General features: G+C 43.8%; 1 long non-coding RNA gene across 1 annotated transcript; it reads right to left on the bottom strand.

The window, feature by feature from the left end:
• Positions 1–1,071: 1,071 nt before the first annotated feature.
• On the bottom strand, positions 1,072–2,554 carry LOC114895285. Its single transcript, XR_003793504.1, has 3 exons — positions 2,432–2,554; positions 2,065–2,178; positions 1,072–1,089 (listed from the first exon to the last, which is right to left on the bottom strand). It is a non-coding gene; the product is annotated as an uncharacterized LOC114895285 (long non-coding RNA).
• Positions 2,555–23,684: the final 21,130 nt, after the last annotated feature.

Genomic DNA, 23,684 nt, shown 5'->3' with positions numbered 1-23,684 from the left:
TAAATCCTGAGTCGTCATCTCTAAGGCCATGTCTGTGAGCTCTCGCCCCTTTTAGTATTCGGCACTATCATTGCCAAGGTCACTATTATTGCCAAACGATCGGGGCTCGCTCATGTCAGGCACGTGCACATGAAATGTGCAGTGTCTCTACCAACCCTGATGCCCAGAGGAACCGCTTTACAGGACAGGATGGCAAGCAGCTGGGAAGGGGAAGTATGAGGCCAGGGAGAGCCTGGCTGCCCTGCGTGGTCTGACCGATGACAAGGTTTCTTCCTTTAGTCACTTCTGTAAACGCCCTCTTTAAAGTCTGATTCATTTCACTTTCATCCAGAAATTACACTGCAGAAAGTATTACTAATTACTCATCCCATTCATAAATTGAGTACTTCTGGGAAATTTTTCATATAAATGTTGTCATTATAAAATAGAAAACAGAAACCTTGTAAACAAGCTATGCATTGCCGCCACCTCGCTGTGTGACCCTAGAGTCATTCAACCTCTCTGGGCATTGGATTTCTAGGGATATCTAATTCAATGGTCTCTAATCACCTGCTTCCTGCTCTAACCACTGGGTTCCAAGTCATGAAGGCAAATGTCCTACCCTTCCCCATACGGTTTTAAGATGCTTACCTTTGTTATCAGATACCACTGAAAATAAGAATGTAGCCTCCATCAGGAAAGTCCCGCCAGCCCTCATTCCCCGGGGTCTCATCCAGCACCGCCCTCAGCCTGGCAGCCGCCCGAGCCCTCGCTCCCCTGCACGCGGCTGTCCTTGCCGGTGCTTCAGGACTAGCTGGGCATCCTTCCTCTAAGTCTTCTTCTACCCCCAGCCCAGCGCACGTGGTCCTACCATGAATGCCCCCTCTGCATCCTCTTAGGAATTATGGCTGAGTATGTAACTCGCCTGGAAGTTCCCGAGAGCTGGAACCGGACCTTGTTCCTCCTCGTGGGTCCCTGCGGTGCCCAGCACAACGCCGGGCTCACCATAGACTTGTGAACGAAGAGTGAATATCAGCGTGTCGCCACACTCCTGCCCATTCCTGCAGCTGGATGCTGCCGCTCTTGGGCAAACTCCTGGACCATTAGTCACTAGGAAAAACCACCATAAAACATTTCCTTTAAAAATAATTCTTTGCTCAAAGGCTGGTCCTAATAGCACGCGAGTCCGTTTTCCTTACATAATTCTCGCTCCTGCCCTCTGTGTTATCTGAGATGGGGTGCCTCAAGCTAGGAGAGGTGAGGAATGTTCTGGAGTCTAGAGCTCTGGTGCTCAAGCTTCTGAAAGCGACTCTGATTTCGGAGATGGGAAAGTGCCCACCTAGGAAAAAATCCCTCCCTATTAAATCAGAGGCATGCTGTCCTCTGCAGCCACTACTCTCTCCCTTAAGGATAGTGGCCTCTGCCCTGCGTCTTGGCACCCGTGGGGGAGAGGAATTCCAGTCGCACAGTGAGATGGCTGGTGCCTGGACATGCCCTTACTGTCTCTGAAAGCCGTTCACTCACTCCTGCGGTGTCACATAGGTGACTGGGAGCTGGCCTTATCCTAGGGTTTCAGATACAGCAGGGAGCAAAGCAAGACGTCTCTGTCCTCATGGCCCTTACATTCCAGTGAGGAAAAGACAGGCAGTAAGCAAAATAAATGAGAAAGCATGTAGTATATTGGGCAGATAAAGTGGATGGGGAAGATGGTCAGGCAGGCCCCAGTAAGGAGGCAACGTTTCAGCAGGAGACCAAAATTGCTGAGGGAGGGAGAGAGAGAGAGGGAGCCAGGAGATTGTTTGGGAAAAGCCTTCCTGGCAGAGGGAGAAGCAGGTGCAAAGGCTCTGAGACAGAGCATGCCTGGAACAGTCAGGAACAGCAGGGTCCCAGAGTGGCTGGAAGGAATGAGGGGCGGGTGGGACAGAGGCAGTGAGGGGCCAGGTCCTGAAGGCCTTTAGATCAAGGCAGGGACTTTGGCTCTTTTATAAGTGAACGGGAGGCTGCTGGAAAGTTTTGAGCAATCAAGAGTTGCTTTGCGTTTTCATAGGTTAATTTAAACTTGGGTATTAACAACAGACTGCGTACCTTGAAGGCAAAGTGGAAAGACGGGTGAGGAGGCTTCTGGGTAATCTGATGAGAAGCATGGCTTGGAGCAGCGGTGGCAGTGGAGGTGCTGAGATGTTCTTAGGTTCTGGATGGCTTTGGAGGTGGAAGGGGCAGAATTTGTGGATAAATTAGGTATGAGATATGAAGAAAGTTGAAGAGTCAAAGATTATTCCAAACTTTTAGACCTGAGCAAGCTGAACGACCATTAACTGAGCGGCCAAGCATGACCACAGCGTCAGGTTCTTGGGGAAGTTATGGCTAGAGGACAGGAAGAAGGAAGCAAGATGTGGCCACCAGTCTACTGGGCAATCAGGTGAGCAACTGGATACACAAGTGTGGAATATACCATATTTCCCTGTCCCGTGGTCAGAACATTCCCGACTCAAGCAGCTGGCCAGGGTGGGCCGTGCCATCCCAATGTGGTACGTGCATCCCAGCAGGGTAGGCAGGAGGCAAGCTGACATTTTCACAGTGACTCTTCGCTTCCAGTGGTGAGCCTCAGCCTTTAAAAGATTAAAGAAAGCTTTGCTAAGGTTGCATTAAAATATTCGGAAAAGAAGAATTTGGACGTTGCAGAGAAAGAGACCATTGAGAGCTTGAACGTGAACCCACGTGCACAGGAACCACCTCAGGGAGATTCATCACCTGAAGGGGATCCGATGGAAGAGTCTTCACTCAGTCCCAGAAAACCAAGCAGGCTGGTTTCTGCACAGACCCGAGGCCCGACCTCCTGGTCAGTTTCCTATGCTCTGAGTTTGTAATTTCAACAGACTTTGAAACGTAGATGGGTATTTTGCCCTGCTTTGTGGTTGTTTTGCTTCCTGCTTTAAAATTTGCCCTTTGGTTTCAAGACAGCATGGATCAGGTTGCTCCCTAATTTCATTTCGCACGCATTTTTTTCCCATTAGCTTCACGCCGGCTAGCTGCTCTGCTGGAGCAGAGGAAGTTAATGTGATAATATCGCGGACGAGGAGGAGGAAGCCTGGGTAGCCTCAGCTCACCCATAACCTGTGTCCTCGATATACGGTTACATCAAGAAAAGAAAGCTCTGGCTTCTGTCTGCTGAGTTATTCCCTTCTGAAGTATGGACAAGGGAGAAGTGGCCTCTGGAACGCTGTGAGTGGGCTGACGGTGGTAGCTCATCCTTAGTAGATATTTCTGAGATTTTGGGGGGCTGGAGATGTTTGTCATCACTACACCATCATTTAGCATTCTGGGTTTTTTTTTTTTTAATTGGAAATTGCTTTTAGGAGATATATGAGTTTTGTATTACTGCCAATAACAAATTAGCACAAACCGAGTGGCTGAAAACAACTCACATTTATTATCTTACAGCTTTGCAGGTCGGAAGTCCACAGTGAGGCTCATTGGGCTAAAATCAAGGGATCAGCAGGGCTGTGTTTAGGGAGGCTCTAGGGGAGAATTCCTGTCCTGTGGGTTATGGGTTGACTGTGTACCTCCTGCCCCGCCCCCCGCCAAAAAAAAAGAAAATGGTATGTTGAAGTGCTAACTACCAGTTCCTCAGAATGTGACCTTATTTGGGAACAGAATGTTAGTAGTTGAGGATCAAGTTCAGATGAGGTCATTGGATGGGCCCTCATCCAATATGACTGTGTCCTTATAAAAAGGAAATCTGGATACAGACACACACACGGGGTGAAGCCACGTGAAGGTTGGAGTTATGCTTCCCCAAGCCAGGTGACTGTCAGAAGCAGTAGAGAGGCCTGGGACAGAGCCTTCCCTAGTGTGGTTGCAGGGACACGGCCCTGCCTGCTTCTTTGTCTCAGACTTCTGACCTCCAGAACACGGAGATAATACATTTCTGTTGTTTAAGACTTCAATTTGTGGTCTTTTGTCACGGCAGCCCTAGCACACTACACATTTATCTTTGCGGGCTCTAGAGGCTGTCCACAGTCCTTGCTTGTGCCCTTTCCTCTGTCTGCAAAGCCAGAGATGTTGCATCTCTCTGACCTTTTGTCCATAGTCACACCTCTCTCTGCCCACAGCCAGGAGAGCCTCCCCAATTTTGAGTCATGGGATTCCCTTGCGCCCACCTGGATAATGCAGGGTAATCTCCCCATCTCAAAGTCCTCAACTTAACGCTAGTTGCAAAGACCCTTTTGCCACATAAGTACCATATTCAGAGGTTCTAGGGGTTATGGTATGGGCATCTTTGTACAGGGTGGGGCATTATTCTGACTCCCGTGGAAGGGTATCAGTTTCTGAAGTGTCGCAATGAGATAGATTAGAACATATTTTTCTCTGTGGGAGCTTGCTGAAGGTGGAGGTTTAGCATTTGAGGAATGGGCCAGTGGGGTGTGGATTCACAGAGGAAGCTCCAGGAGACACAGCCAGGGCAGAAGGCACAGTGGAAGGAGCACACGTCCAGGTGCGTGGAGAGCTGCAAGGTATATTCAGAGCGAGAACGTGAATGTTCCGTCAGGTACGGCTGTGTGACTTTGAGGCGGTCATTTATCCTATCGGCACCTCAGTTTTCTAGTTTGTAACAGAGGATCTCTACTTTGCAGAGCTGTAGCAAGAAGCCAATGAGATCAGAAGAAATGGACGTTTATGAGGTATGTCTTTATGAGGTAGGTGTCAAGTTCAGTAAACTGTAAAGTCCTCCAACAGTGATGGTACCATTGCTCCCTGACCCCCAGGGGAAACGGGAGCATCAAAGGAGAGGAGAGATGCTCAGAAAGATACTAACCTCTCCTCTTTCACAAGTTTGCTTAGAACCAGTTACGACCTTGAGACGCATTCTAGGATAAAAGGGAGAAGGGGAAAGGGAATTAAACCGTGAACACCCACCATAGGCCATGCCCTATGGGAACACCTTGCCCCTATGTTCACGTCCACTCTTGACACCAGCCCTCTGCTCTGGAGGTCTCTGCCCATTTCTAAGTGAGGAGCGAAGGCTGAAGCGCTAAGTGGCGGCACCGGGTTCCCACCCAGCCCCCTGGACTTCCAAGCCTCTCCACCTCACCCCATGGGCAATGCAGCATAATCTCCCACCTCAAGGGTAGAAGCAAAGTTAGAAGCAAAGGACCCAAAGAACTACGCTGTCCACTAAACACTGACTGTGATCTCATTTCATAGGAGCCAGAGGTGCGTTTGTTGTGATGCTCATTATTGGGTCGTAAGTGTTTAAATATAGTGTGTAATTCCGTGTAAGTGACAAATTCTCATTTTCAATGTTTCCACAGTGTTCCTACAAGATTAGAGGGCTCAATGTTTTCAGACAGACAAATCTGCCCACAACAAAAAGAACACTCTCTAAATCATTTGCCAAAAACAAAACAAATTTCAAGGATAATGTGCAGAGTCTGACGAACGCTTTTTTTCCCTATTCCTTTCATAATTAAAAGGAAATTTTTAAGCTCAGGCAAGGCTGTGGAAATGTACCTAATGAAAATTCTGTTGGACCAATTCCATTTTCTTGGTCTGTTGCAAAACAAAGTATTAAATTTAAGTGCCAACAGTACATCTTCCTGGCGATATCGAATCTTGTCTTCCTTGAAAATTAAGGTCATTATTTGCTTATGAAACAATTTATTTCTGCAGTTGATCAACCATGGTCTGGAAAGCCTTGGACCCTGAACCATCTATTAACCTTTACAAAAGCTTATTTATTTTAGATGAGACACGGTTATTCTCAATTACATATTTTTCATGAATAATTCTGGTCTCTAAAGGTTTTGGGACGTCGCCAATGAACAATTTCTTCTTAACTTCTCTGGTTACCTCTGTCTGTGTCCTGAACACCAGCCCAAACGACCTCTCCTTCTTCTCATTTCATCGCCTGCCTCCCCCCATTCCCCACGTAGAGACACCCCTGCCACCCAGTCTGCCGAAATCACTTCCAAATACAGTATGTTTTACTCGGTCTCTCTCTTTAGAGTGTTACCCTCCCGGGTCCTAACCCCATGGTCACTCATTCTGGAGGGACTCTTCTTTAAAAAGATAATGTTGTCTGTCACTACTCACATCCAATCCATCACCAGGTTGTCCCAATTTACCATCTAAGAGTTTCTCTAACCCCACCCCTGCTCCATCCCTCCCACCACTGCCATACTTTCTCACCTGAACAATTGCAATTGCCCCTCATCTGTCTTCTCTTTCGGCACTATGACCTTTTCAGATTCATCTCCACTCAGTCCCCAGGGTTATTGTCCAAAGCAGAAGTCTGGCTAAATCTTTCGGTTGTTAAGTGTCTTTGGTCTACCTGTCACTCACAGAGTAATTCTTTAAACTGTTTGAACCTGAACGGATTCTGTGGAGGAGCCTCTTGGGATAGGGAAGAATCAGGGTTTGGGGGTGGCTCCTGGGGGCTGCTGATGCCCCAGCTTCCACGAAGTCTTTCCTCCTTTAACTTAAAAAGTCCTCTTTTTCTATTTTGTGACTCGGATCTACGATTTCCTTGAAGATAAATTGTTACATGGCTTAAAACAGCTTGAGATCCTGGCCTAAAGCACATACCCTCAGTGGCCCAGAACCTGTCCCATTCTGACTCACTCACCTGCTTTGCCCACTGGTAACACTCATGAAAGTGGTAAAGATTCCCTGGGCATACTGTGTCGTTTTGTGCCTCTTGGTCTTTGTGCCGGTCCCTAGATCCCTGCCCTTCCCTCCATCTCTCAGTCCTCCCAGAAGCATCAGCTCAGGTACATCCTTTTCAGGCAGGCTTACTAAGAGTCCTAAGCTGTGTAAATACTGTTGGTGTTTTTTGCTTCTTCATTTCTGCTTGGTAGCATGCTTTGTAATTTTTGATTGGATGCTAGACGTGTATTAAATTTTGTAAACGCTCTGAAAAGTGTTTTATTCCTTCTGAAATGGTTAAGCTTTGTTCTGGAAGGTAGATAAAGAGCAAGCAGGCTAACTAGTTTTAGGTTTGTTAGGGCTGGTCTATTTCTGTGGCCCTTCTGGTGATTTCAGCTGAGAGCCTGAGGCGTTTACCAAGGTTGTTCCGTGACAGACTTTGAACTGCACCACTGTCTTCCAGCGCCTTGCAGCTGCTAAAGTATCTGCTCAGTACTTTATAGTCCCAATTGCTTCTTTCTGTAGGATTTCTTGTAGCTTTAAACTGAACGGTTCAGGAGCTGGCTAACACCTTATAAGAGATTGTACACAGATTTTGCAGCTAAGTTTCCTGGGGTTCCTTCTTTTCCTGGACTTGGCCCATCAAGACCCAGCTTCTTGGACAGTCCTGAATCCAACCTCTCTCTCCTCAACCTAGTAGGCTTGCAAATTCCTGCTGGCATTCTTCCACTGCTCTGTAAATTAACAAGTACCCTCAAGGGGGGAAAAAAGAAACAGGATGAATGGAGCTCACTTCATGTTTACCTTCTCTCAGGGACCACGGCATTTTGAGTCCTGGCTGCCTCGATGACTCTTGGTGCTTTTAGACAGCAATCATAATTTTATCTATCCTGTACAATTTTGTAATTGTTTCCTGTAGGAAGTCTATCCAATACAGGCTACTTCACCATGATCAGACAAGGAACTGTGTATGTTTAGTTTTGGCTTGCATATTATTTAATATATTAATTCACATTAGCATATGAGTTGTTATACATTTTACATATCATATTACCTGTGGTTATAGGCATAAAAGCTGCCATTTGAGTGTACAAACAAAAATGTGAGAGAAAGAGCCCAGTCACTAGAATTAGAAGTCAGTGATTTCAAGGTTTTTAAAATTCCGCCTTACACAGAGCAGGATGGGCCTCAACACCAATGTTAGGACTGAGCCAACAGGTGGAAGAGAAACTACCTCAAGCATTTGAATTCATACCAGACTAACACACAGACACACACACCCCACTTCTCCAAGGTGGTGAAACTTCTAATTTGTTTACCACATTTTCATAGTTTATTTGGCCCATTCTTTCCATATTTTATTATTTTTTACGATGATGTTTTTCAGACTTTCAATTTCCTTTTCACATTGTGGAAAATGGATTTGTATGTACTATTTTGGAAAGACTCCAAATGCTGAGGAAAATTAAGATAAGTTGTATTTCTTTGCTGTTTGTTTACAAATCTTCACTATTCATCACTCAGGTATATTATAGTATCTTGACAGCATTATGTCTTTATAAAATCAAGTTAATTGTCAATCCATCTTATATTGCATTATTAAAACTCTATATCTAGTTTACTTCCCATGACTCCTTTAGAACCTACTGGACCTTTTGAGTTTTATCATAATTGGTGGCTAAGAAACACAGAAAGATGCCAAGAAGGTCAGTCAGTGCCCAAACCATGAGGCCCAGGACCCTAGACCCATCCCATTCTGGAAAAGAATTATTAATAAAACACACAAAAGAGAAAGTCACACAACACTGATAACTTGCATTATCCCTGTCTGAGGCACAACTGCTAAATTTCTCAATGAAGAGACAAAACCTCTCTGTCACTGCCCAAGATAAAGGGGCATCATTTACTGCATGTCTTCCCCTTTTCAATATTTTTTCAACTGTACCTTGCAAATAAGATCATAATCTGAGCCACAGTTTTATTGTTGTTGGTTTTATTCCAAAAGAAAAGAAGGCAAAGAAGACAAGGATTTTGATGATGAAACGAAGGTTACAGAGCAATAGTTTAACTATAATGGATTTTTCTGACAATTATCCAACACATCATATAAATTGCAAAACTAACAGCTTTCTTGAGGGGGCAAGGAGGAAGGGAAAGATGAATCTTAAAAGGTAGAAGAGGTGGTTAAGAATCTGCCTGCCAACGCAGGGGACACGGGTTCGAGCCCTGGTCCAGGAAGATCCCGCATGCTGTGGAGCAACTAAGCCCGTGAGCCACAACTACTGAGCCGGAGCTATAGAGCCCAGGAGCCACAACTACTGAGCCCACATGCCACAACTACTGAAGCCCACGCGACTAGAGCCCGTGCTCCGCAACAAGAGAAGCCACCGCAATGAGAAGCCCGCGCACCGCAACGAAGAGCAGACCCCTCTCACCGCAACTAGAGAAAGCCCGCGCGCAGCAACGAAGACCCAATGCAGCCAAAAAGAAATAAATCAAATAAAGAAATTTATTTTTTAAAAAAGGTAGAAGAAAGTATGGTTTCTATGCAAATGAGAGAAACCTCCAGACAGAGAACATCACTGGAGTGATCAGGCTAGGTCCTTCATAATTTAAGATAAAAAGCTGTTTAAGAAAACAGTTTAAGCAACTTTATATTCTCATTCTTTGGATGCTCTGGTCTTTTACAAACCCAAGACATGTTAGAATTGCAGTCTTTTTTCTAAAAAAAAGAAACAAAAATTTACTCCGTCAGCAGTAGACAATGCCAGTTTAAAAGAAAAGAGAGAGAGAGAGAGAGAGAGAGAGGAGAATGGGGAAAATTGGATTACGGCAATTATTCATTGTTCGCTTTCATACTGCTGTACCTTTCTAAAATTATCGCTGCATCCCTGCTTTCCTTTGTGGTATCAGATGCGCTGGGGCACCCTGGCGTCTGCTGGCTTCCTCTGAGTCCCCCGCCCCAGACTCACTTCCTGGCCTCTGAGATAATGAGTATCTTCTTCTTCCACCTGGTTTCCATGCAAAAATGAACCTATTCTCCACCCCTGCATGGTTCCTCACCCACATTTCCTAATTGTAAAGAATAAGAAAACTCACCTAGGCCCTGGCAACTCTTTGGTTTTCCTTCTCGGTATTCTATGGTTTGCTTTTTTCAAAAAGATTTTGTAAGAGTGTGTTTTGCATAAAATTTGCCTTAATTTCCAAATACAGTAATCAAATCTTTAAAAATGTGTAACTGTCCTATTGAGGGAAATACGATATGGAACAAAGGTTTTTACTAAAAAGCTTTGGCAGGAAGGACACGTCCAGCACATCTAACACAGGGCTTCGCACGTAAGATCCCAGGTAGTTGCGAGGATTCAGGAGCCCTGCAGTCTAACCAAGTTCGATCTGTGGCGCTGTGGTCTTGTGGCCCTGCAGGCGCCCCCAGACTCTTGAAATAGTCGTAATGACACCAAAAGAATGTGCTCGTGAGTCTTAATAGTAATAGCAATATCATATATTTCGTTTAAGGCTTCTCAATGTAAAAAAAAGATTTTTACATATACTAGATAGTTTAACTTTCAGAACCAATATACAGTTGTTATCACCATCAAGTATATGATCAAAGGAGCATCGCTGGATGCTGGTGAGGCAGCAGTGGTCCTGATGCTTAGTGCGGGTCAGGCCCTGTATGAAGCACTTCCATGCAGGGGTTCTGCGCCCTGGAATCCCCCCAGGAGGGAGGCTCTGGTGTCACCTCAGCCTGCAGCCAAGGAAGGAGCTCAGGGACACAGTCCAGACTCACTTGAAGTCACACAGGTGGCGAGTGAACATTTTCTTTCACTTGGTTTCAGTTCCCCAGTGGTGTAGAGGGCAAAGTTGGGGCGTCGAATCAGAAAAATTCTCAAATTGAATTTGAATCTCTGTGTCACAACTGTTGAACTTTATGGTCCTGAGCAAGTTATACAAGTTCTCTCAACTTCAGCTGTCTGTAAAAATGAAGGTGATATAACCTCCTCCCCCTCTTTTTGTGAAGTCTAAGTAAAATTATATCATTCTTTGCATAAATAAATAGGTAAATAAATAAAGTTCTTTGCACAGTGCCTTTTAGACATACTAGTAGCTAACGTTTATGGAGACTCTACTACGTACTTTAAAGTCATCTTGTCTTTTAATCTTCATAATCCCCTCAGGAGGCATTCTATTGTTGCTCTGAGTTTACAAATATGACCCGCATTTCCCAGACAAGAACACTGAGACACAGAGAGGAAGTAACTTGCTCACACAGCTTCCACGTGGAGGAGGTCGAGTTTGAATCCTGCCAATTTTCGATGCCCATGGGCTACACCACCTCCATTCTGCAGGTCTGTGTGCAGGCTGGTCTGGTGGCCAAGGCCAGCTCTGGCTCTCAGGACCTGCAAACCCACGGGCAAGCTCCCTCAACCAGCTGAAGCTCAGAGTACACCTCTGGAAACAGAAGAAAATGATAGAACCCATCTCAGGGGTCACGGGGAGTTAACTGCAATGATGCACGTAAAATGCTTAACATAGCGCCTTGTTTACTGTACACTCTAAATAAGCATTAAAGACAATTAGAGAGACTGTCAGTAACAAACATTCAATAAAAGACAGGAATCGCTACGGCTGTTACTATTCTACATCTCAAAGTTAAGAGATGCTCCTCTAGGTAGCCCTGCACTGTCTGAAAAAAAACTGGAATGAAATGGCATCTTTTACGAATTGGAAACAATCGCACATAGTACACAAGTAAACAGCATTCAATAGATTTTAAAGTAGTGGGTGCAGTGGTATAATGAAAATTTGCATTAAAAGTTGGCATATATATCTTGAACTCTTTTATTCAAAATGATTCTTAAGATATTTTATATTAATACATATAAGTAATACACAAGACATATATATATATATACTCATAAAATATTCAAACAATATAAAAACACATAGAGTAAAAGGCGACAGTCTCCTTAAGCCCTCTTCTCTTCCACCCTTCCCTAGAGGCCAGCCCTGTTCATCAGAGAGTATGTGATTAAACATAATTTGGGGGAAAGTGGAACACTGCTCTTTAGGGCTGCAAAGGTTTTGCAAGAGAACTTGAAAAATGATTACTCAAGGGTAGCTAGTTAATTTTTCCAGACACTGTGACATACAGCCTCCTAGTGAGTTAAAGAAACAGCAGAAGCAGTTAGAGATTTCATTTTTCTGGAGGATGTACAAAAAAGTTACATTCAAATTTCTTATTAAAAGTAATTGCACAGGCATTCAGGAAGGCCTCCCTACAATTGAAACTTAATCAGTGTTGTTTCAAATGAGATCCTTTTCCAAGTTGCCCAAGTTAGGGCGTTTCTCTAACACTAGAGCAAAATGTCAAGATAAAATCAGCACGGATCAAGGTTGGAGCCATACGTCCTCGTGCTTGTTCTCCACACAATCCCATGTGGACAGGCCTCACAGAGTCGGGAGGGGCTACACTCTGAGCAAAGAGCAGACAGAGTAGGCACGGTGGGCGCCTTAGAAGTGGGAAGACACAGAGGTGGCAGGAAGGAATTTTCTGCGCCACTCACCTCTTTTTCTTTCCCTTCTCTAGCGAGAAGGGAGCCTTTGGGATACAGAATGCAGAAGGAGTGGCTTCGTTGGCAAATTAAGCATTGGAGTTATGCTAGGAGAAGAACAAAGGCTTCTACTTGTTCATATCTGGGATCTGCCGTGCTGGAGAATGTAAAGGATGTGCTGAGAATTCATGCATCTATCTCCACAGTCAAAGCGACTTGAGGACTTTCCAGAGCCCTGTTGGGCTGGAGCTGAGACCCTGGGGGAGAGGGCTGAGCAATGAAGTGAGGGTAAGACAATAAAGGTGAGTGGAGGAGGAGGAAAGTGGAGAGACAAGGGACCACCCGAGTTATGAGAGGCATTGCGGGACATAGAGAGAAGCCCCCGCTCCATCCTCTGGACTTGGAGTACTCAGGGTCAGCTCGTCTTCTCTTGGGAGTGGACCTGGCCTGTGCGAGCAGACAAATCTACAACTGTCTGGATAAATGGTAGCTCTACAAGGATGGTTTATGCTAAACAAAACCCTCGATACTCACGGAAAATGAACCGTGTTTAAGGTACAGAACCCAATGCTCAGTAAACGGCAAATGCGTGTTCATCACAAATATCACTTAAATAGGAGCGGCACCCTAGAGTGTGGACACAAACGCGGTCTTTTTCCACTTGGGGATAGAGTGAGGGCATTTGCTGAGACCCTGTGTGTGAGAACGAGTTAACCTAGCAAGCTTGCCCACGATCCTTTGAAAGACCCACTGGCAAAGCTGCTCCTTGCCTGGTGTCTGGAGCCCTGGGTATCAGGAGTGTTGCTATCATTCCCTAAATGACAACAGGAGAGGCTCAGTGAGAACCACTGAACTGTTTACCCAAAAACGTGGTTTACGCTGAACACTCACTTTCCTTCTGGGAGTCCTGATTTGGGGGTATTCTAAGCAGGGGAGAATCCATGATGCCAGCCCCTGATAAAAGCCCTGGACCTGAGTCTCTGATGAGCCTCCCTGGTTGGCAGTGTTTCACACAAGCTGTCACGCCTCATTTCTGATTGCAGCGCACGTAGAGCAGCCTGTGTGACCCCGCTGGGAGAGGAAGCCGCACCTGGTCTCCCCCTGACTCAACCCAGGTGCATTTCCCTCTGATGTATCAGTCTCAGTCGTGATACAACTGTCTGCCGAGTCCCATGGGCGCCGCCTCTACAATAGTCAAACCGGGGACGTGGTTCGGGGGCCCTCGCCCCACAATGGCATCAGCATCCTTGGGAGCTAGTATTACTTCCTGCAAGAACTGGCATTTCGTATAAGAGGAAAAGGTTTCCTGAGCCAGATAGGCCTTGAAGACCGTTTCCATGGGCGTGACTGGACTAAAGGTGAACATCTGACCCTAGCTGCGATCATCAAATTTCCTTCCTCCAAATTTGCTTGAGAACAGTCAGAGACAGACTCAGCTATTGAAGGATATCCGAGGATCTTAAGGACCGTTTTCTTTCTGCCTGCCTTTCCTCTGCCTGATCAACTCATTCAGTTTGCGTCTTTTCCTCAGGAAGGTCTTAAGTTCCCCTGCTTCACGGACCATCTCACCCTGTATTTTCCCTTCTTTATTATTGCTCTCATATCATTGAACTTGCCTTATCAAAATTTCTCTGTCCTCTTGACAGGAAGACAGAAAGAGTCCAGGTCCAGGTTGTTTGCCCTGTACCTTTAGGTCACATTAGGAGCTAAGTAAATATTTGTGAAACAGATTATAGAATAATGCCTGTCCTCTGGGCCCATCCTGGGTGAAACTCTTGCAAGGTCTTTTTTGTTACAAGTAAAAATCCCAAGATTGATTCACCTCTGTAGTGAATCTCCTACATCTGTGCATTTTGGCGTATAGGGATTTTTTTTTTTAAACGTCAGTCTGAAAGTGGAAATTGTTTTTCAGAAAAAAAGTGAGCTGTCATCTGGCTCCATGTAGCTAGTAAAATATTTTAGCTGACACTCTAGGTAAACCCAACATAAAATATTTTAGCTGACACTCTAGGTAAACCCAACATTGGGGATTTTCAATTTTGTGAAGTATAGCTAATAACGTTTGAAGAGTGTGGAAAAATCATATTAGAGAATGAATAGGTCTAACATGTAAAGTGCGAGAGTTAGCTTTCAGTAGGTTTAAGTTCATCAACTAAAGAATCTGGAGTTCTCTTACACGCCTCTAGTGATTGCAGTGGAATGGCAATCAGCTGGGTCCAGTGAGCCAGGCTCCATCTTGAAATTCATAAAAATGGGTCTAAGTATTTTACTCATAAATATGAGTGTAGCGCGGTGTCAGGGGCTGGAGACCAGGCAATGCAGGAGCGTGCTTTGACATCAGGGCCTCACCTATTCCCGTTAGATGAGTCGTACTTTCAATCTCTTGGAAATCCAAAGCCTGGGCTTCCAACTCATCACTCAGAGGAGTGGATGAACTATATGATCTAAGAGTTTCATTACGAACCTGTAAGCTGTAATTCTGTTTGTACCCTTGTTAGACCGATTATTTTAGCTCCCTTTCACAGCTTCGTTTTTTTTCATCGGACCGCATTTATTTCTGTTATGACCAGGTGCTGCTCTGGACGCTGGAAATACAGCCATAAACGAGACGAATACTTTCTGAACATGATGAGGCTCACTCTCTAGTAGAAAAGACAGGAGCAGAAACATGATAAGAAGGATGAATTTATAACGAAAATAAAATAGTGTGACATGAACAAGTTAGGACTTCTGAGATCACAGTTGACAAAACACCAACTCCGTCCTACGTGTAAAGAATTGCAGCAGTGGGGCCGAGGTCCATCTCAGTGTTGCTGTGCCCACCTCTTAATATGGTATTTCTAATGTGGTTTTATGGCTTTTACAGTAATGGAGAGCAGCAAATTATGCTTCAACCACAGGCAAAATTAAGTTAACTCATGCTGTGATTGTCCATCTTAGGCAGTTGCTTAATATTAATTGATGGCAAGGGGTCAGGGGGCGGAGTCATGCTGCCAGACTTGAGGGAGAACGGCCAGTAACTCAGTAGCAATTTACCATCTGATATAATTAAGTTTGATTTTCTATTCTAGAGCTCTCACCCAGTAATGCCTTCCTTTGCCACACTTAATGATTTGTGTCTGAGAAACCCTGTATGTCATTTGGGGAGCTTACTGTGTTATTATTTCATGAAATTGATTGACATAAACTTTCCCCCAATAATGAACACAATCAGTTATAATTATGTAGAATTGTGTCCTATAGAATTTCAACATTTTAGCTCGCATTAATTTATACAATCAGCATGTCAACGATTAGATCATACAATGCTTTATTTTCTCTGAAATAAAATTTTCGTAAGAATGAAAGGAAGAGACTGACCTAAGTTAGTTTTGTCTTTATTATAGAATTGTTTCAAAAATGCCTTCCCAGATTCAAAATTCTTCTTTTATTTTCCTTACTATATCATGGGAGTAAGAGTAAGAAACAGAAAGGATCATTTTATCTCCCATCCTTCAGCAAAATATGCTTCCCTTTATGCCGGTAAACTTCCCCTTACATGGCTGGACCTGGTCATAATCTTTATAACAGAAGAGTAAAAAAGAGGTGACCCCCCCCATCTCTTAATTATATTTGTCTCCTATAACATTTACCAACCTTGTAACTTGTATCGACACCATTTTCTGCTCAATCCACCCTACTGTTCCAGTGCCCTTTGGAGCTTGGAAATATTTGGGGTACATTTTTCAGAAATTCTTTCCCTAGAGTAAGAACAGAATTCCCATCTTCCGGGTGGAAATATTGGAACTGTCTTTGATTCCTCCCCTCCTTTGCTCTTTAGTCACCATGTCTTATTTCGTCCAGAGCTTTTCTCAGGTGCTTTTTCCCTCTGCTCTCAGTGCCCCCACTGCTCCTGCAGCCTACCCCACCCCGCCACTGTCTCCTTAGCTACATGTTGCTTCCAAGCCCCTCATCCTGCCTTCAGTCTGTGTCTCTCCTCTTCACGTCAACCTGCACGATGGGAGGGAAAGGGAGTGAGGCGAGTAGCAGAGTACGCCCCTCTTAGACAGAAAGAGTTGAGAACTTAGAGGCAGTTCTTTGAACCGAAATGAAACAATAGATGATCCCTTCATATGTTCATGAGTGTGTGGCCAGTGAAGTGGCCATCGATGTCCCATTTCAGTCCTTAGCGTCATATCCTCACTCTTAGGATGCAAAGTTTCAGCAAAACCTAAGACACTGAAGTCTGAAGCACAAAAAGATCCTTCCAAAAGCTCATGCTGCTCTCGCTGGGGACGATACAAAGAAAGCTTGAGAGACCCTTACGGACTCAAGAGGAGAGCAATGCAACGTCATTCATTCTGATTCAGGTTGCGCCAAACTCAACAGTCTCATTAAAATTCCTTCTACACCTTTACAACATATGGTGTCCCCAATATTAGAGAGAAGTGTGCCTATAATTAATTCTCAAACAACGAGGGGCTCATTATGATCTTTATGGATTTTTCAGACCAATTTTTCAACCTGTTTTTGTCCATGTCACTATTCACGCTCGTCTCACACATAGAGCTGAAGCAGGGAAATGGATGTACATCCCTGAAAGTTTTAATGGGGACAGATATGGAAATCTATGGCTAAATTAACATTTGGAAGAATGTGCAGCTCCAGTTACTCATGTCTCGTTAGTTATTTCCATTACTACTGGTAATTAAGCATTGGTTTCAAGTAATAGATCATAGAATGGCGCTGAAGTAATCACATCACCCTCCTTGACTAGCAGTGTGGTTCTGTGTAACTCATTTTCCACCCACTATTTTCCTGAGATTTTGAAAAGAAAATTAATCTCGTTCATTTGGACCCTCTTTCATGGATTTAAATATCTAGAAGATGCTGAAATGGGATTTGGGCAATCCAACTCGACAGACTTTTCTAGAATGACAATGTAGGGGGTATAAAAGGAGCTGTCTCAAAGAGAGGATGGGTTTTATCTCTTATCTCTTTTTCAATGGTAGAAGGAAATCTCAGTTTGGTGTAGTTAAATAACATAAGAATGCATGAGGGAACTTTCCCTTTATACCACCACCAACACCACTTGCTTGGGGAGCCCAGCGCTCCTCCCTCCACGTGAAGGAAGTTTATTTGTGTCATTTGCCATTGAAGCTGGAGCTCCTGGAGTGAAGTGATTTAGGATGCGCTGAGCCTGGTGTGCAGGCGGAGGCAGGCAGGCAGGGCAGGTGCAGGCCTGTGCAGGTGGCATGTCCTCTCCAGGGGGCTGTGAAGCACGTTCCTGGCAGAGGTCGAGGGCAGGCAACATGTGGACCCACTGAAACGGCTATTGTTATGGACTGAATGTGTGTGTCCCCCAAATTCACATGTTGAAGTCCTAACCTTCAGTGTGACTATATTTGGAGATGGGGCCTAGAAGGAGGTAATGAAGGTTAAATGATGTTATGAGGATGAGGCTCTGTAGTAGTCAGCTCAGGCCGCTATAACAAATACCACAGACTGAGCGGTTTAGACAGCAGACATTTATTTCTCACTGTTCTGGAGTCCGGGAAGTCCAAGGTCAAGGTGCTGGCTGATATAGTTTCTGGTGACACTCTCTTCCAGGTTCATAAGACGGCTGTCTTCATCTCTCTATGTCCTCACATGGCAGAAAGAGAGAGAGAGAGAGAGAGAGAGAGAGAGAGAGAGAGAGAGAGCACGGTCTGGCATCTTCTACTCTTCTTATGGGGGCACCAGCCCAACTGGATTAAATACAGTCCCAGTGTATGGGCAGAGGTTTAGGGGCTTCAACATATGTATTTTGGAGGGAACACAGTTCAATCCATAGCAGCCCTTGATCCAGTAGGATTAGTATCCTTATAAGAGAAACCGGGCTTCGCTGGTGGCGCAGTGGTTGAGAGTCTGCCTGCCAATGCGGGGGACGCAGGTTCGTGCCCCAGTCCAGCCCGCGTACCGCAAAAAAAAAAAAAAAAAAAGAAGAGAAACCAGAGGGCTTGCTCCCCAGCCCCGTCCCCCTGTCCACATGCCCTGTGTGAGGACTTAGTGAGAAAGAAGCCATCTACAAGCAGGAAGAGAGCTCTCACCGAGGATCGAATTGGCTGGAAACTTGATCTTGGAATTCTAGCCTCCAGAACTGTGAGATGTAAATGTCTGTAGCTTAACACACCCAGTCTGTGGCAATGTTTTTGGCAGCTCAAGCAGACTAAGAGAAGATATGGCTGTTTTGTGTGTGTGTGTCGCACTAGTGTTCACGCCGGGTGCTGGCCTCAGATGACGTCACTTGCGCAGAGCTGTGCAGTGTCTCCTACCAGAATCCCTCTTGGTCTACGAGTCCCTGGGCCTCTCTCCTCTTGTCCCTTTCATTTCCCTGCCCTTGCAAACGTGCCAGCCCTAATCCCCTCCTCCAGAATCGCCTGGGTCTCTATTTATTCTCTTTACAGTCATCTGTTTCTGTCTCTGTGTTACACCTGCTTCTTTGGGGCATTATCTTTTGATTAACATGAACCCTTACCCTCCTTTTCCCTAAAAGGAGGCTCTCTTGTAATTTCAAATACCTCTGATATATGTTGTATTTGACACGGCTATTGACCCTTTCTTTTTGCATTTCTGCTATAACAACCCTGTTCCTTCCCAAGGAAGTCTATTTTATCTGGATTTCTACTTGGAAACAACCTTTTAGTTACTGTCTATATTACCACTTACACTTGAGAATTTAAAGAAAGCTCTTTATTTATGCCAAACATTCTTATTCAGGCATTTCATTAACCCAAATTTAAAACAAGGTAAATTTTACTGCATGTAAGTTATAAAGTAAAATTTCAAAGCTCATAAAAATAAAATTTCAAAACTCATCACTGCTAGATATTTCATTGTGTATAAATGCCGACGCGTCAAAATTATTAATTACGCACGTTTGGTGCTGTGCCTTCAATGATAACACAGCTATTTTTCCTTGTCATCAGCCAGATGGTTTTAGATTTAGTGCCCTCCTATGCCCCCAACACTGACCTATTTTTTAAGAGAGAATTTAGAATCCCCGCTGCTCAAGATAATGAGGTGGAGATGCCTCGCCTCTCAGGGTTCGAGCCTGGCCCTCCAGCAAGCCTGCCTTTGGACTCCAGCAATGACACGATAACCTCAAGGGCTACAATTTTCCACTCGGGCACAGATTGTACCTGTGATTGTTACCACTGGTGAAGCCTGGTGATTAACATGCAAAGAGTAACACAAAAGTAATTGATTAAAGGAGAGTTTTTCTCAGTATAATCTAAATAAGAAGATGGTTAGACTCCTCAAGCACACGGGATATAAAACTCCCTTTGGAGTCTTGACATTGTTAGCTTTGAAGTTCCCAGAGTCTCTTTGCCATGGCACGGAGAGCAGGTGCTGATTTTGATGGGGATTTGACCTCTTCCTGGGAAAACAGAAGTTAAGGGTTACCTATGTGTCATATTCTGTCCCTGTATGTTGTCTTGTGTCATCCCCATCATCCTCCCCTGCTGGGCTCGCCACGCAGAGCTCTTCCATAGATCAGCCTGTGACTCTTGCCAACATGTGGTTGAATCACGCCTAGGCTTCTGTCCTGACTCATCATGGAGCGCTCTGTCATGAAGTTAAAACAACAAGAACAACAAAACATAGAGAATAAGAAGACCTGTGTCTTATCCCAACTCAGCTACTGACTGGCTACAGTTCTTGGGATGAATCCCTAAATTTCTGTGAATCTCATTGTTTTATCATTAAAAATCGAGGGAAATAATAATTGTTGTGTTTCCTCAAAATGTTTTTGAAAGTATATCAAAATAATTAAACACCATACAAGTGTCAATTTTTGTTGCTCTTACAAAGGGGATCAAGAATGGGGATCCAAGTGGTAAAGGGAGAAGAATCAGATGAAGAGGCAATTTTTCTCTCCATTTCTTAGACTTGACATTAAGAGTCCAAACAGTTGACCACACTTGCAATGCTCCATTTTCCTTCCTTCTTCCAGTTCTGACTCCCTGTACTCGGATTCAAGCTCAGGACGGCACCCCTGAGCTACTGCAGTAGCACCAGCCTTCCCAGGGGATCTCCCGGGCCCTGAAATCACCAAGTTGAAAGCCTGACACTCACCATCCTCCTGACCTTCTGCTGCTTAGAAGCCTGCTCGAATCTCACTTTTCCCAGGATAATGTCCAAGCCTTATCCTAAGTCATTTCATAACATCAAGCACACTGGGCTTCCCTGTGGCGCAGTGGTTAAGAATCTGCCTGCCAATACAGGGCACACGGGTTCAAGCCCCGGTCCAGGAAGATCCCACATGCCGTGGAGCAACTAAGCCTGTGCGCCACAACTACTGAGCCTGCGTGCCACAACTACTGAAGCCCACGCGCCTAGAGCCCGTGCTCCGCAATAAGAGAAGCCACGGCAATGAGAAGTCTGGGCACCACAACGAAGGGTAGTTCCCTCTCGCCGCAACTAGAAAAAGCCCGCGCACAGCAACGAAGACCCAGAGGTGAAAGGATGTAGCCGAAGTAACCTCTGATAAGATTCGGGGACTGGACATGGGGATTCAACTAGTAGGTTTCCTCTTAAAGCATGGACTTCTTCTTGGAAATTTAAGCTTCTCTTTGATTCTACTCTGGCCTAAGATTTTAGTACAATGGGAGTCAGGTCAGTGTCTTTAAAACCAAGCAATTAAAGTTAACAGATCCATCCAAGTACTAACCAGGCCCGACCCTGCTTAGCTTCCGAGATCAGACGAGATTGGGTGCATTCAGGTTGGACATGGAAGCAACCTAAATGTCCATCGATGGAGGAGTGGATAAAGAAGATGTGGTACATAAATACAATGGAATATTACTCAGCCATAAAAAAGAATGAAATAATGTCATTTGCAGCAACATGGATGGATGTAGAGATTGTCCTACCGAGTGAAGTAAGTCAGACAGAGAAAGACAAATATCATATGATATCGCTTATATGTGGAATTTTATAAAAATGGTACAAATGAACCTATTTACAAAACAGAAATAGAGCCACAGATGTAGGAAACCAACTTATGCTTACCAAGAGGAAAAGGGGGTGGGGGAGGGATAAGTTGGGAGAGTGGGATTGGCATATATGCACTACTACATTTGAAATAGATAATTAATAAGAACCTACTGTATAGCACAGGGAGCTCTACTCAATACTCTGTAATGAACTGTATGAGAATAGAATCTAAAACAGAGTGGATACATGTATATGTATAACTGATTCACTTTGCTGTACAGCAGAAACTAATGCAACATTGTAAATCAACTATACTGCAACAAAAATTAATTAAAAAACAAAATATAGATTAAAAAATAAATTTAACAGATCCAAATAAAAACACAGGAGTTGAATTTACCCCCAAAAGTGGCATAACTGAAAGGATTCCACTTATTTTCTGAGTATTTTGTACAGAAAAAAGAAAGAGAACATCTCAGTGATAAAGGCATAAAGTAAGTCTATTAAGGAAATAACAAGGACAACAAAATTATACCTGGTAGCTAATTTTACAAAAGAACATAAGAAGATCTATGTAGAACATTAATGCTTTAATAAAGTTAAAGCACAAATATAATGAATCTTGATCTATTTAATCCCAACATATTATGGTAAAACCAATACGAAACGGAACAGAGAAGCAAGTCACTTAATAGAAGAAAAAACCCTACCAGATATTTATCAGCCTTTATTATAAACTAGGGATGAAACCCAAAGGCACAATTGTTTTGAATAATAAGGGGATCATCACATCTGTTGCTTTAATATTGCAGCACTGCACAATATTTTATAAATTTAATAATTTATGCATTATAAATGTATAATAATATACATTTCATTTAAAAAATTATATTAACTCAAATCAATTTGGCCTAAAATGTCTTAGTTTCTATTAAATTAGAAAGAAAATAAAATATTAATGAGAATAAATTTATGGTGCTGCAAACCAAGGATATGAATTCCTGCGGTAAAAGATGAGAAAGCCACTTGAAATGAAATATAAATGATGACGTTATGGCCTTAGGTTAAAATCTAGCTCCTCCCATTATTCTGTTGTGTTCTGTGTCCCATGTGTATCATGGCCTGTGTAACAGAATTTGTTTCATTTAATATAGTAGCGTCCTTTGGCGTGTTACTAGAAAACCCTCAATATCAAAAGAGCTTAAATGTGAATTAAACTGAGTAATAATGAATAGCTGTGAGACATTTCATTTTTCTAATACAAGCGTTAGGAATCTTCCAAAAGGAATGGTTTAAAACTCTGAGTGGGTGATGAAGAATTTAGTTCCAGTTGCTTCAGGTGAAGCCAACAAGGGGCAGTGCCTACTTGGGCCCAGGTGAAGCAATGGGGGTGTGAGAGGTGAAGCAATGGGGATGTGTGAGGTGAAGCAATGGGGGTGTGAAAGGCTGCATGAGTTAGTTTTCCAGACAGGACTCCTTTGCTGGTTAGAGGTGTCACTGTCCATTTCAAGCGTCATTTGAAAAGGCCCACTTTTACCAATTTTCCTATCAATACTTCAGTATTTCTGCCCAAAGGAGAAAAAGAATAGAAAAAAAAAAGCTTGAAGAGAGGTATTTTAGATGCGTAAACCTCCACTGCCTAGTGGAGATTTTTGGTAGTATCAGAAGAAATTTGTCTCTCAGCTGAAAAAAAAAAATACAGTTTGATTAGAAAAAGAAAAAAAAAAGGCTTATAAGGTTTTGTGCTACCTCAGAATGTCAGGAACAGGAATAGAAGTGTGGTGGAGAGAATCAAACCGTTTTCTTACTGTGATACTAGCCCCGTGATTTGGGTAAACTACTTGACCCGACGTGTGGTATTCTCTCTCTCTCTCTTCCTCACATATCTCTCTTGCCCTAAAAGACAAGAAAGTGTGGAGAGCTGCAGAGCTGTCCACGGAGAGATGGAGTCCTTTCAGGGATGCAGGCAAATTTTCCTTCAATTTTACTATCCCTGGAATTTCTGTATTTATCCTTTTAAAACAGGAGTCTTCAAGCTTTGTGCTCTAAGAAACACATGGGGAGTCTGTTACAATGCAGATCCCCAGACCCTACTCTCTCGGGACTTCTGCATTAAAGATCACCTAGGGTTTGTCCTAGAATCTAGAACTCTGGGTGGTCATATATACCTGTCCTGGATCTGAAATTCTGCTCACATTTCAGTCCTCACTATACTTCCTCAGGCTCGCCCTGAGCCCTAATACCAGGGTGCAAAGTGGAAAAGTAGAGGGAAATACTCAGATTATCTGAGAAGATAATGAGAGGATTGTTCGGATTTCCAATTTCCAGACTCAAATATATTATGTGGAGGATATTGTAAGAGATGGCAGCTGTGACATCAGAGTCACCCTGGGGAATTATTTGAAAAGCATGAATCCTTGGGGAGATTCCAGGACTGGAAGAAAGCGCATGTCTCCATTTTTAAGGGGAAAAGCGTAGAAATGGAAAGGACAGGTTGATGACTTTAGCATACAATGTTTAAAATGATAATCAAACAAAACTGTTGTG

This window comes from Monodon monoceros, unplaced genomic scaffold, assembly GCF_005190385.1.
Source record: "Monodon monoceros isolate NGI ecotype Baffin Bay Population unplaced genomic scaffold, NGI_Narwhal_1 Super_Scaffold_14, whole genome shotgun sequence".
In the NCBI taxonomy this organism is placed as follows: domain Eukaryota; kingdom Metazoa; phylum Chordata; class Mammalia; order Artiodactyla; family Monodontidae; genus Monodon; species Monodon monoceros.
Note: the sequence above shows the minus strand (reverse complement) of the source record. Positions and strands in the feature narration are given on the sequence as shown.